Source organism: Sciurus vulgaris (genome assembly GCF_902686455.1).
Source record: "Sciurus vulgaris genome assembly, chromosome: 3".
Taxonomy (NCBI): domain Eukaryota; kingdom Metazoa; phylum Chordata; class Mammalia; order Rodentia; family Sciuridae; genus Sciurus; species Sciurus vulgaris.
The window spans coordinates 3,457,152-3,469,850 of NC_136463.1; the positions used below are offsets into that span (position 1 = coordinate 3,457,152).

The 12,699-nt window shown below is 54.4% G+C and overlaps 1 pseudogene across 1 annotated transcript; it reads right to left on the reverse strand.

The window, feature by feature from the left end:
• Positions 1-342: 342 nt before the first annotated feature.
• On the reverse strand, positions 343-1,166 carry LOC306657401 (dnaJ homolog subfamily B member 6-like; annotated as a pseudogene). The gene is made up of 2 exons: positions 1,136-1,166; positions 343-1,048 (listed from the first exon to the last, which is right to left on the reverse strand). The product of its transcript is annotated as a dnaJ homolog subfamily B member 6-like (transcript).
• Between the last annotated feature and the right edge of the window lie 11,533 nt (positions 1,167-12,699).

The window sequence follows — 12,699 nt, forward strand, 5'->3', positions numbered from 1 at the left end:
AACACAATGGAAAGCAGATCCATGCTGGTGTTAGAATACAATCTTGTCCTAGCACTACTCAAAGTCAAGGCTCACCTTGGATTACGTTTAATAAAAAAGCAAAGTGCACACAGAGATTATAACAATTTTAAAGACAAAAAAATGGTCCTATTGCGTGGTCCCAACAATAAACTTAAAAGTCTATGACAAATAGGGGCTCCGACGAGCTGTTTATAAATACTTTAGGTACAATTATACTGAAAGTCGAGTTCATCTAAAAGCTTCAAAAAAATGTTCCTGTTAATCCTCCAAAGGTGCTTTGCTTGTTCTAGCTTAACATTTCTGTTAAATGCGTGTGTTGAATTACTTGTTATCCAAGCGTAGCAGCTGCTCCTTACCATTTATCGTTAAGGACTGTAACTGGCCGTCTTCTTCAGCTTCTGCTCTTTCTTGACCATTCTCGACAATCCTTTTTGTAGTGATTTTTTTTACTATTTGCTATTTTGGTAGAAGTTGATATAGATTTGAAGTTACCCATCCCGCTGCTGCCAAATGATGTAGAAGAGAATAAAGTGAGGCCGTCGTGACCTAGTGGCCCAAATGAAGTAAATCCTGTATCAAATGAAGAAAATCCTCCTCCAAATGATGGAAATCCACTGAAAGCAGAGAAAAACGAGCCTGCACCTCGGTTTCTGCTTCCTCGGGGACCCCTTCAGTTCCCAGAAAAGTCTTCAAATGGGTCTTTGAAGAAGTCGAGTGAAAACGGGTCTCTTCCACCAAAAAATCCCCTGAAGACATCATCTGGGTTCCGGAACGTGAGGCCAAACTCAAAAGGACGGTCAGGATGACTCCCCCTCCCCCCTGCCGTTTCAGCCTTCCTTGCCATATTGTCACAGATGCCCATCGCCCAGCATCTGGTGACACCCCGTGTGCCTCCGCTCCGCTGCTTCTTTATTCTCAGGATTGTTTTCTGGAGGCCACTTCAGTGCCAGTTCCCGGTCGGCCTTTCTGATACCCTCGGGAGAGGCATGTCTCTGCACGCCTAGAACTTCATCGTGCTCCGCCGTGTCTTAACAGATCGTTGGGACACGTCTGAGGATGCGGCGGATGGGACGGGATGGGACGGGCAGGTGGCCGGGCGCTCGCGGTCTGGCACAGCTGTGCTGGTGACGGCGGCAGTGGCTCATCGTGCTTTCCTTTCTTTCCTCTATATCTGCTTTTTCTGGTTGGAAACAGGCCACCAGCAGTCACTGTCCAGTCCTGGAAATGGTCCAGCTGCCAGGAGGCTCCCTGCCTCGGGTGGGGGTGGAGGGCCTCCTCCTGGTCACTCCCTTAGCGACTGCAGAGCAGACCTGCCCCATCCTCTCTGTGGAGACTACACAGGTCCCCGGGGCTCTTGTGCGGCCACCCACGGCACTCAGCAGTATTTAGCTCGGAAAAGCTGGGAGCTGGGAATAGAGAGAGGGGGAGGAGGCCTGCCCAGGGCCTCGTGCCCAGACTCCTCTGCCCAGATGCCTCCAGTCGGGTCTCCTGTGCTGTGTTGCAGAAAGGCTGTGCCCAGCTCAGGCTGGCGCTGGTCTTCGGAGCTTCCCACCTTGCTTGACGAATGAACACCTGCCTGGTTTCAATGTCTGAAGTTGATGAACATGCAGCACACATGCCTAGGCCTGTCCTCCTCTACTCTCACCTCGATGAGCCCTGAGGTCCCTGGCTTACCACCTGCCACCTCAGAGCCCCTTTCCAGCACAGCCAGGGCAAGGTGGGGTGCCCGGGAGCATCTGAATCACTGATTCCGAATTCTTCTTTGGCCTGTGGCTCCAACTTGGCTCAGCACAGGGCTACTGCTCGTCCTCTCTTTATGTACAACTTGGGTATTTTCTTGTGATGGATCTTTTGCATGAACTCTGATCTTCTTCAAATGTTGCATCAAAGCATCACGCTTTATCTTGGAAAATAGGCATGAATTTCAGCCCCAAGACCAGGGACTCAGTACCTCACTGGAGCCCTTGCTGCTCCATCCTTGCTGGGTAAGCCAGCCCGATACATTCCTAATGGATTTTTATGTTCCAATCATGATTTCTGCTTATCTTTTGTTAATTGATACCTAATTGGTTGCATAACTATTTCTTGTTCCAGGAACTGGGCTGGGGATCTTAGATCAGGCAGCCTCCCGTGGGCGCTGTTCCCTGAAGTCAGCAGAGCACCTTGGCCAGGGCTCACCCTGCAGCCCCTGTCTCAGCTCCCTTCATTCCCATTGTCCTGGGAGCAACCTGGGGACCTGCAGCAGCTCCGCTCTGCTTTTGGCAGGTCTGGTGTGCCGCTCGTGTGTTGGGGCATCAGCAGAGCCGCTGCCTCTGGCCCCATGGGACAGGCTCAGAAAAAGCATCTCTGTCCCAGGTGTTTCCTCCCCCAAGGAAATGACCATCCCAACCAGCCTTCGAGACCCAGTACCAAGGAAGAGAGCAGACAGAGCCAAGGGCTTCAGCGAGGCCCTGCCCCCTCTCACCCTGCCCGATATACCCTGGCCACTCACAGACACGTGTGGGAATCTTGCCAACGCACTCCAGCAGCGCCCAGGGCCTCACAGGCAGCTGGGCCGCTGCACTCAAGAAACAGGTGGACGAAGCAGCCATAAACAGTCGGCCTTGAAAACCCAGTGTCATTGGCTTACGAATCCAGAGAAATTCTTCCTGACAGAAACTCCCTGCAGGGGAGACCGTCCGCCATCCTTACTCTGAGTTCATGGGCGCCTGGCACCAAGGTGAACCAGGCGGGTCTTCAGCACCAGGGCCGGTCCTGAGGGGCAGATGTCCCCAACTGGATCTGTGTCCTTCACCAGATGCCCTTCTCACTAAGCTGCTCTGCATGGGGCAGGCTCCCTGGAACTGGGTTGCCTAAGTGTTCATGTGTGCAGGGGGACTCCTGGCAGCAGGAGCTGGCCAGAGGTGGCAAGACCCTGCTGCCTCTGCCCAGGGACACCTCCAGAGCACCTAGGGATGGAGCCGGGATGTCCCCCAGGCTCGCAGGCGGCAGGAGCCCAGCAGCCGCTCATCTGGCATGCCCTTGTCTGGTGCTCACCCCTTATGGACTGGCTGTGAGGTCAGGGACTACCTCTCCCGACTCCGGCATTTTCAATGACAGAACTCTCTAGTGGTGAGCAATGTCGTCTGGTCAGAACTCACTGAGCCCAATGGGCACAGGGGTGCACACCTGTGATCCCAAGAGCTCCGGAGGCTGGGGCAGGAGGATCACAAGGTCAAGGCCAGCCTCAGCCACTTAGTGAGGCCCTGTCTCAACATAAAAATCACGTGGATGGTCCTCAGTGTAGAGACCCTGCGTGCAATCCCCAGTCTCACACACACACACACACAAAGAGCTTGCTGAGCCCAACAAGACCACACAGGTCAAGTTACATCATTGGTTCTGTTAATTAAACCATGTTTTTTTCATTTCCAATCTCATCTACCAAAAGTCCATTTTCCCCCTGAAATCTGACGAGTTCATATCCCTCTCTCTCAGTCAAGGGGAAGGCATTGTATTTTTGAACGATTAACAAGTTGGTTAGAACACCACTAGGGAGGGTTTGTAAAAACGTAAGAGAATGAAAGTGTGCATTTTTAGCAGGTGAAATAGTCCTATCATATTTGACAACAAAATCAGTATAGCCATGTAGCTGATTCCCAACATCTGTTTTCAAAATAGTAGGATCTACAGGAAGAATTTACTTCAAACATGATTGTATTCTCATTCAATGTTAAAATGTTATCTTTGCATTGCAGAAGCAGATCCCGTGTGTGTGTGTGTGTGTGTGTGTAAATGTATGCCGGGTAGTGATTGGTCATTGAAAAGCTGCAAAAATTTCCTGAGAGAAAATTTTAAATGACAATCTCTATATGAAAAGCTAATAAATTGAACCTTGTCAAAATTAGGAACTTCTGGTCTTGGAAAGAAGCTGTTAAGAATGAGAAGTGAAGCCACAGGCTGGGAGAAGGTGGTTGAAAATGATAAAGAACTGAGGTGGGACACATCACGCTCAGAACTGAATCACAGGAAACAAGAGCCTAACTCTGAAAATGGCCAAAAGTCCCAACCACACTTAACCAAGGAGAGATGCTGACGGCAGGTGCACCCGGTCACATGCTCACCAGGGTCGGTCACCAGGGACACCCGCCTGAGGTGGCACCGAGACACCATGTCTAGCAGGGTGCCACAAGAACGAGGTCTGGCCGGCGAGGACCAGCGGCACCCTCAGAGGCCGCTCCTGGGAAGGTGAAGTGAATGGCACGAGGCAAAGGGAACGGCAGCTTCTTAGGGATCAGACACGTCCCTGCTGGGTGACCCAGTAATCCTGCCCCTGGGAAGTAAGACAGGTCCACCCCAGGACCGGAGGCAAAGTGTTTCTGGAAGCTTCATTCCAGCTAACACAAAGGGCAGAGCTTGGCTGCCGTGTACGTGGCCCTGGCCACTCCAGCATGAGGAACAACAGAAGCCCAGAGCTGGAAACAGCCCCAGCATCCACCACCTAACACCTGGATGAGCGGGTGGCGGTGCACCTGACAAAACACTGCTCGGCACAGGGAGGGGACTCCTGACGGACATGGACAGGGTCGCGTCTCAACAGCATCGGTCGATGAGAGAAGGCAGACTCCCAGGGCCGCACACCAAGGATCCACTTATGTGACATTTTGGAAAAGGCCACATCTTAGGACCAGATCAGAGGTGGCCAGGGGATGCGGGCAAGGGAGGACAGGAGGGAGCTGGGACCGTGGGGGTCGGGTCATGGACACGGCGACTGCACACCTGCGTCCTCTCCCTGGACTGTGCGACTGCTCCTTCATGTGGCCTGCACCTCAGGACACCCAAACTAAAAAGCCCAAGACCACTCAGGCTTCCCTGCATGTTTTTAGAGCACACCGATGACCATGTCTCTTGTCCTGCCACAGACAGCTCTTAAAGTCAGGAACGCTGGCTGTCAGGCTTGTCGTCCTTCTAAACTCTCTCCTTCTGCATGTCCCGTTGAGTCTGTCTCAACACAAAGATGAGTCGCACGTGAACGTGTGGCCCCTGCCGGGCTGGCCCACAGAGGGCAGCCAGACCCCAGCAGTCTCCCCGAAGCCTGGCTCACAGCAGAGCAGTGGCAGAGTGGGTGCTGGAGCCCAGCTTGTGCTTGGTGAGGAAGAGGATGGCAGGGTGGGGACACATTTCCCAAGGGCTTGGGCTGAGAATGGCACAGGCAAGACCTCAATGCCACACCGTGCCGGTCCAGAGACTGGGAGACTGGAACTGCACACCCGCCATTCCAAAGTCCTGGCAAAAGGGCAGGAAACCAGGATGGCTGGGGCCTGGGCGCAAAGACCCTCACTGCCAACCAAGCAGTCCTAGAAACCAGGAGAGTGGGGCATCTGGTAGTTAGACATTGGCGGGGAGCAGGCACAGGGCAGGCCAGCGGGCACTGGGCAGGTTGTCCTCCTTGCTCTGAACCCCTGCCTGCCCCATGGGCCCCCCGGCTGGCTCTGCAGATGCCCAGGCAGAGGGGCTTGGAGAAGGTGAGGGTGGGATGGGAGCCCTGGCAGGGGCTGGGGAGACGGGTTGCTGCCTTATCGAATCAACAACTTGGAGGGGAGCTGGACAGAGGTGGCTTCTAGAGAGAGTGGCTTTGTTTGGTTTGGGGGACAGCAGAGTCCATGGTATATTTGCATTTTGGTGGGTCCCAGCTGGTAGGAGGAGAAATCCAGGGTGAGGGTAATTCAGAAAAGAAATTCTGAGATGGCAAAGGGAGGACTGGTTCAGGGGTGGGCGCTGGCCTCTCTCACAAACTAGGGTGACAGAGTGGACCCGAATCTGGCCCTCTGCTGCCCTTGTACCCTTTGGTGACATACTGCCTGTGGGTGCCACAGACCCCAATGGCAGAGCCCGACGGTCGTCACAGTCTAACAGGCTCACTCCGGCCCTTTACAGAACGTCTGCCAACCCTGAAGGAAGGTTTGGAGCAGACCTGCCAGGTGCCCGCTGTGAAGTCCTGGGAGGACCCGGGAGAGGCCACGTGCTCAGGGCTTCTGCATTTCAGAGACTCGGAGAGCTCAGTGTGCAGGACAGCCAACCGCAGCTGTTCCCGGGCCACAGGCAACCATGTCTTCCTCCCAGGAAACCGTTTGCTTGAGAGCATGTGTGACCAGAAGGCCTCTGAGTCACAGTGACGAAGCTCCCTGTCCCCCAGGGACCCTGACCACGCCCTCAGCAGTGGGGAAGTAAGAGATGAACGGGCATTGCTCTTGGGCGAGGCCGGCAGAGGTGGCAGGAAGGACTCGGGTGCCAGGTGGTCAGCTTACGCAGGGAGGGAGTCACTGTACTTGTTGACACTGGTGGCTGAACAAGGCGAAGCACAGTCTCAGATTTGTCACCCCTGGGACCCTGAGATGGGCTGGGGGTGGGGTACTCAGGTCAGTTCCTCTGCGAGCAGCGAGCAGCTCGCCTGTCCAGGGCTTCTCCCCTGGACAAGGCGGCTCCCCTTCCTGCCTCCAGCGGTCCCCATCTGTGGGAGAGGACTGTGAGCCTCACCCCAGGGTCCTGGTCATGGAGGGCAGGTGAAGCGGTGTCCGAAGCTGCTGAGGACCCGACGGCCTTGTCTTTCAAATTCTGCTTCATGAAGTCACCATTTTCAATTTGGATTCTTTGGTTTTTCCGTGAACTCTCTCAACACAGAATTTTGGTTTTAGTCATTTTCAAGAAAGAATGGATTGGGGAGGAGCCCCGCTTCCCTTTCTCACCCCTTGAGCCTGAGGACCCTGCGTGGGGCCAGCGAGAGGGAGAGGGCTGACCTTCAACTTCCGAGATGTTGGACAGAGCGGGCCCTGAGAGGGGAAGGCCCAGGGCTGTCCGCCGGGATGTTTTCCGGGCCACAATCAGGCCCGTGTGGCTTGTGCAGACTGGTACCAGTGGTTTTTAATCAGTGGAGCTGGCCCAAATGAGCCTGGGGGCAGAGTGGGACCCTGCAAGAGCAGATGTCTGGGGGTCGGTTTCACAGGGGCTGGGAGCTGCGCTCCAGCCTGTGGCCAGGGCCTAGGTGGTGGGCAGACAGTGCCTCGGCGGCTGTGCTCCAGCGTCAGGGGCTGGCACTTCTGCCACACAGATGTTCTGTGGAGAGCCAGGTGATGGAAGAGCCCAGCGTAGGCCCGGGTCTCGGCGTTGGGCTGGCTCAGTATCAGTTTCCAAGTGGGTTCCCTGTTCTCCTGTAGGGCATGAACGCGAAGCTGAGACTCCCCAGCTTCACAGTCAGCAGATTCCACAGGCGGGTCTGTCGGGAGAGGACTCAGATGGCACCTGTCCTGCAGACGGATGTGGGAGGCCCGACCTCTGCACCGTGCTGCCTCCCAGGGTGGACACGGCACCCCCGCTGTCTCTGCGGTCTTCCTGTCAGTGGTGTCTCACAGCTTCCCCGCCAGCGGTTTCCACCAGGGTGAGCTTGTCCCTGTCTGAAGATATTCTTGGTTGTCAGCTGCGTAACTGGGAGCTGGAGGGTGGTGCCCAGGAGGGTGCTGCCGAAAGTGCCAACCTTGCCAAGGCTGAGGGATCTAGCACAGAGGTTTGCAGATATTTTGTTACATATGTCCATAAATATTTCACGTTTTTTAAAAAAATGTTGGATAAATGGCAGTTTTAAAGTTTCCATTTCCTCTGCTTCTTGTTACATATAGAAATGTAACTGATTTTTTATATTGACTTTGTGTCCAGAACAGCTGCTAAATTTACTGATTCTTAGAACCTTTTGACAGATTTCTGAAAGTTTTTTAGGGACACAATTAGGTCATCTGTGCATAACAGCAGTTTTATTTCCCCCTTTCCAATGTGGGTGCCTATTTCTAAACCAGTCTTATTGAGCTGTAGTTCACATGTCGTGTAAGTCACCCAGGGGAAGTGTAGGCTCCATGGCTTTGAGCCTATTCACAGCCATGCACACATCACCATAATCACATTTAAAACCTTTCACAGCACATCTGTGATCCAGCTACTCTGGAGGCTGAGGCATAGTGAGTTGGAGGCCAGCCTCAGCAACTTAGTGAGACCCTGACTCAAAATTAAATTTTTCTAAAGGGTTGGAGATGTAGCTCACAGGTAGAGCACGCCTGGGTTCCATCCCCAGCACCAACCAACCAACCAACCAACCAACCAACCAAAAACATTTTCCTCATCCCTTCAAAATTTCTGCTGCCCCTAAGCACTTTCTCCCACTCAGTCCCCATCTCCCCAGTCCCAAGCAACTGTGGTTCATAGAGTGGCCTGTTCTGGAAGTTTCATGTAAATGGAGTCACAGAAGACATGAACTTTTGGCACTGGCTTAGTGGAGTGTTTCTTCCTCTTGTGACTGAATAATGGTCCACCGAACGACGTGGCACATTTGATTCACGGTTCGTCCATGGATGGACGTGGGTTTGTCCACTCCGGGTGGTCTGTGGAATGCCTCTCTGGGCCTGGGTCTGTCTCCTGAGTGTGGCCTTGCGGGCCACGTGATAGCTCTGTGTTCTGAGTCTGGAGGAGCTGCCGGCTGTTTTCCAGAGCAGCCGGGCACCAGAGGGACGCCACGCCACCCTCTCCTCCCACCCTCATGACACTTGTTATTATCTTTTTAATTCATAGCCCCTGGACAGCTCTGATTTCTCTTTCTTTGTGTCAAGCAGAAGTGGAGAGAGGACATCCTGGCCTATTTCCCACCTTGTGGAAAGCCACCTGCAAAGCCTTTTCTAAAAACGAGGACACTGGCCTGCTAAAGAGGCGCCCGAGGGCTGGGAGTCTGGCTGGGCGGGGAGCCTGGGTTCCGTGCCCACACAGGCGGAGGCGCCTGGGCAGGGTCGGGCTCGAGCCCCTTCGGCAGCTCAAGGACTGTGAGCTACTGTCCGGCAACCCCCGACTACGGCACTGTCCCCTTCCTGCAGGAGACTGTGACAGAGCCCACAGAGGCAGAAGGGACCCTTCCAGCCCTCTGGTGCACAGCTCAGTCACATCCTGTCCTTCACCGTGGTGGCCAGTGGTCAGCACTGTCTAGTGCCAGAGCTTTCCATAGTCCCAGGGAAACGCGCTACCCAGTCGTCCCTTGCCCCTCTGCTCTCTGTCTCTGTGGGACACCTGCTTAGGACATTTCATATAAATGAAACCATAGATCATGGGGCTGTTGTATTTTTTAAAAATATTGTTTTAAAGTGTCTTTCAGGCTGGGGCTGTGTCTCAGTGGTAGAGCGCTTGCCTAGCGTGCATGAGGCCCTGGGTTCGATCCTCAGCACCACATAAAGATAAAATAAAGGTATTGTGTCCACCTACAACTAAAAACAAAACAAGAAAAAAGGTTTTTTTAAAAGATATCTTCCGTGTATTAAATGATCGACTTGTTTCTGCACATGGAAGTACCCTTCCCGCCTGGAATCGTGCGGTTCTGTCGGAGCGTGGCAGGTAGACCACCCTTTCCTACAGCTCCTCCGGAGCGCAGCAGGGGTTTCAGCGCCCGCTGCTCGTGTGAATTGCCTGGCATTGGACAAATGTGGGTCTGACCCAGGGGGCAGGCGGGGCTGGCCAACTGTCTCCTGGTCACCCAATCTGAGGACCTCACTTTGTGGGTTCGAGGACCTTAAAATAAGTCTTTGCTCTTGGAGTGACCCCCAGAGGGCTGAATCACAGCATTTGTGAACTGGAAAATCAGGTCCCAAACCTGACTCCATCGGTTACCAGGTGGGTGAGACAGAAAGAACCCTTGAGACCCATGGTCCCTTATTTCTAAAGAGGCCTTCAGAGAAGGAGGCCAGACTGGGCGGAATCCTGTCCTGGGTGAGGAATTCCTGAATCTGGATTGCGCCCCGGGTGGTGAGGGGACATGGTCAGCGACCCTGCTGCGCAGCCCTCCCCACCTCCTGCCTGCCTCCGACAGTCTTCCCTCCCCCTGGGTGAGGCTGGGCTCTGTCACAGTGGAATGAATGTCCTTGGGGTAGGTTTGGAGACAGACAGTCATGAGTCAAGCCACAGGCAGGAAACCTCATCTCCAGCCCTTGCTCGGGTTTGTTTTTCCTGACTCATTACATTCAAGGCACATTTAATTTTGCAAACAAAGCTAGGATGGCCTTGCAATGGGGGCCCGCACCCAGGCCACATGGCTCATCCTCTCCTTTCCCCAAAATTCAGAGTTAAACTTGAATTCTCCCTGAAAACAGGCCTGAAGGCAGGTAGCAAGGCAGGGCAGGAGGGAGCCAGCCCCCGGAGGCAGGAAAGCCCAGGGTTCCCATGGGGACATCACTTGGGCCATTTGATCTTCACCTTGAAGCCATTTTTCTGGCATGGGGTATTAAGAGTTAAGTCACTGAAAATGAGATTATTCTTTGATACAGTAGTTCTTTAAAGAATATTCCCAAGAATTGGGGTCTTTGCTTTTTAAGGAAGAAATCCTTGATCTTTCCAGCCTCTGGTGTTGAGCTGTACCGTGGGGGGAGCCTACAGGGGCACTGATCTGAAGCCTGTTTGTGCCCCAAGAGACAAAGGGTGCTGGAGCCCATGGGGTGCTGAACGGCTTGAGCTGGCATGAGAGGGTGGCCAGGAGCCGGTGGCCTCTTCTTCCCACAGCCGGTCTAGCCACGTGGGCCAGGACTGGAGGGCATCACCAAGCCTGTTCCTTAGGGATCTGCCACCATGAACAAGCCGGCCTAGAGCAGGACCCCGTCACTGGCCAATGAACTCCCTTTTGTCTCTTTGACCTGTCCTTCTCTGAGTTATTCTCAGTTTATCTTAAATCCCAGGGTCCCAAATATCCCGCCCCAGAAGTGAAACTACCCCAGGCAGTGGCAATTCCCAGGATCAGACTTACCTGGCCAGCAGGATAGTGCTCAACCAGATCCACCTAGTCAAGACTTCGCCCACGCCTTCCCCGGGTGACTCGGCTACTGTCGGCACCCCAGAGACAGTCCTTAGACCGAGTGCTGTCCTCCCAGTGTGACCACTCTGATCATACACTATTTCCTTTACCGTCTGGTTTTCTTTTGGGGTGAGTGACTGGGCCTTTACTTCAGACTCCCCTGAGTCCACACGGTTGGCCAGGACCCCAGCCACGCACTGCAAGGGCCTGGGCAGCAGTCACTCTCTATTCTGAGTCCCTTGGAAGCCACTTGGCATGTACCAAGCAGCACACTGAAGAGCATTTGTCTCTGAGTTAAATCTTCCAAATGTCTAATTCCTTTTGTCAGCAATTTCCTACCTAAATAGGCCAAAGACAACAAAACTCACCTCTGAGAGGCACTGACCCCTGGACCACGGATGCTCCATCCCACTGGTACTTAGACCAAAATGGGAGCTTTGGAAACCTGACACCTGGCTCTGACCCTCTGGCCCCGTTAGTTCTGGAATCTTCTCAGGTGGTTCCACCTGCTGGCAAGTGGAGAGATCCAGCTTTAAGTTGCCCCTTGCGAGGATTTGGATGTGTGTTCCCCCAGAAGCTCACGTGAGACAGTGCAAGAAGGTTTGAAGGAGAAATGTGGGGTTGTGAGGCCTTAATCCCGGACGGGGCTGACTGAGTGGTAACTGGAGGCAGCTGGGCTGTGGCTGGAGGAGGGCACTGGGGCGTGGCTTTGGGTATACATTTTGTGTCTGGTGAGTGGAGTCCCTCTGCTCCCTGGTCGTCGTGTGAGCTGCTTCCCTCCGCCACACTGCCGCCATGATGTCCTGCCTCGCCTTGAGCACAGAGGAGTGGAGCCCGCTGTCCAAGGACTGAGACCTCTGAAACCGTGAGCCCCAATAAACCTTTCCTCCTCTAATACTGTTCTCGTCAGGTCCTGTAGTCACACAGTGAAACGACTGACTAAAACACACCTGCTCCTCAGGTGAACAGTGGGGCTTGTAGAAGAGGGTTCAGGACTGGTGGCTTTTCCTCCAGTGGCAGCCATCCAGAAAGGGAAGGCAGGGTCTTGCCAGCTGAGGACGATCAGCAACTTCAACTGAATTGGCTTGAACCCAGTGGCTCTCAAGCTTGAGGCTTGTGCCAACCCCACCGAAGCTTGTTAAAATGCAGATTGCCAGTCCGCTCCTGGGTCTCTGCCCCTGCAGACCTGGGCCTGAGAACCTGCACCGCGACCTCTCCCTGGAGATGCCCAGCCTGCTGGTGCAGGGCCCTGCTCTCAGACCCGCTTCCATAGGTGGAGGGAGAAGAAAACGAGGACCACGGTGGAGCCTGGGGGTGAAGCCCTGGCTGAGCATGCGTGAGGCCCGAGGTGGATCCCACACTGCGAATGAGCAAGAACGTGAGAATGGTGGAGCGTCTGACTTAGGTTTAATAAAGGTACAGGTTGCAGGCACCATCGCCCTGAGACAAACCAAGCACTAGTTAGCGCATGGCTGGGAAGAGAGGAAGTTGGGGAAGCGAGGGGACGGCTTGTCAGGTACCAGGCCCTGAGCACGGGGCTGGAGGCCTCAGTGGTCAGAGGCAGTTCTTCCCTCTGCTGGGTCTGATGGACACGGAGCTGGCGGGAGGGACGGGGCACCCGGACAGCCTCAACCCTCACACAGTGGCCCGGTGGAAGCAGAGGGTTCCCACTGACGGCTGAGAATGCAGGTGTCAGCCCCCCACGCCTCCTAATGGGGCCCCTTCTGCCTCAGGGACAGCCCTTCTTGTTCCCTCCACCAGGCTGCACTGGACAGAGGCCGGCTCCTCTGAGCCCCCTTTGGCTAGGACTGTGCCCTGACCGTCTTAGCTGA